The sequence below is a fragment of the Octodon degus genome, unplaced genomic scaffold, assembly GCF_000260255.1.
Source record: "Octodon degus isolate 3935 unplaced genomic scaffold, OctDeg1.0 scaffold00215, whole genome shotgun sequence".
Classification (NCBI taxonomy): Eukaryota; Metazoa; Chordata; class Mammalia; order Rodentia; family Octodontidae; genus Octodon; species Octodon degus.
The window spans coordinates 114809-116599 of record NW_004524791.1 but is presented as its reverse complement, the minus strand read 5'-3'; positions in this window follow the sequence as shown (position 1 = coordinate 116599).

The window sequence follows — 1791 nt, the reverse complement described above, 5'->3', positions numbered from 1 at the left end:
AATGGAGTACTACATAGCCATAAAGAAGAAGCTTGATACATTTATAGCTAAATGGCGGCATCTTGAGGCCACTCTTAAGTGAAATAGACAGACAGTTAAATGCTGCATTGTTTTTCTGGTGTGAATAACTCACATTAAAAAGGACCAAATAAGGGCCGGCCAAATAGCTCAGTGGATTAAAGCACTTTCAAGCAGGCGCAGGAGCTAGGTGTTCAATCCCAGGGCCTGCCGTGCCAGCCCTGCCTCCAGGGCGTGCTGAGACAGCAGTTGAGACTCGGCGTGGTGACACTTGCTTGCCATCCCAGCTCTTGGGAGGCTGTAAAAAGGTGGATCACTACCTCCGATCTATTATTGAGACCCTGAGCACCCTGTAGACTCTTCCCTAAAATATACAAAAAAAAAAGGACCAAATGTATAATAGATATCGTGAAATAGGGAGACAATGTGCACTCACCGGGCAGGTGCTTATTGTGCTTATTCTGCCCTCTCCCTGGCCCTTGCACTGTATTTTTATCTTCAGAAGTTGAGCTATAGCTGGGGGTGACAGCTCACACCTGTAATCCCAGCCCACGGGAGCCTGAGGCAGGAGGATCTCCACGGAGTTTAAGGCCAGCCTACGCTACACAGTGAGTTCCAGGCCAGCCTATAGAGTGAGACCCTGTCTCAACAACAGCAACACCACCCAGGAAGCTGCCTCTCAGAGCAATCAGGGGCGACGCCTTTTTCACATGCCCGGGTACCACTTGCCGTGTTTGGGTGGCTTCTAATGCAGGATGCTACCTCCCAGATCCTCTAGCTGGATGTTAGTGTTGGAAATGGGCGGCTGGTGACCGGCAAGCCAGGCTGGGACCCTGCAGTGCACAGCCCGTGTGGCAGTGCCCATAAACGCAGCTCTAGTTTTGAATTGATTGTCAGTGTTTAAGAAATGGAAAGTTTGGGCTGGGGAGATGGCTCAGCGGCATAAGCACCTGCCTGGCAAGCACAATGTCCGGAGTTTGCTCCCTGGTACCAAAAAAAGGAAAGGTTTTACATGAAAATCCAACTCTCATCTTGAGGAATCTGAAGGTCCAGTACCCCTGATTTATGTTCCTGCAGAGTAACAAGGGGCTCACTGCCCTGGGGCTGCAGTACAGATGGGGGTGTCCTCTCCAGGACCCTGAGGCCCCCTGACCCTCCTGCCTTCCTGTGTCCTCCGCCCATCCCATCCTCCTTGGTGCCTTGCGCTGCTGCCAGGGCCTGGCAGGGTCTGCGGCATTTGCCACCCCTGCATGGCACTTGTGATATTTGTTGAATGGGTGAAGAAATCATGTTTCAAAGCCGCAGTGGGGGAGAGAAAGATGCTTCCTGCCTTGCCTGTGAATGCCCAGAGGGGGTTGCTATGGCGACTCAGGGACACACTGTGCGCTTTGGGGGTGGCGACAGCACCCCCACGAGCAGCCAGCGCTCCACCCCAGCCTGCACAGCGACGCCGGCCCTCCCCTTCGTTCCCTCCCCCGCACCACGCGTTCCGAGATAATTGTCCGCTAGGCAAACTGCGCTGAGGCAGCACAGATGCGCTTTCTCCTTAAAAAGAAAATAAGCCGGGTGGGGTAGCGCACGCCTGTAATCTCAGCACGCGAGAGGCTGAGCTGGGAGGGTTGTCGCGAGTCGAGGGCAGCCTGGGCTACGTCGGAAGACCCTGCCTCAAGATTCAAAAATAAATCAATAAGAACGATGGCAGCAACGAGGCAAATGGGCTCGAATCCTGGCTGTCCTCTTCTTGCGTACAAGTCCTCTCTGGGGCTTGGTTTT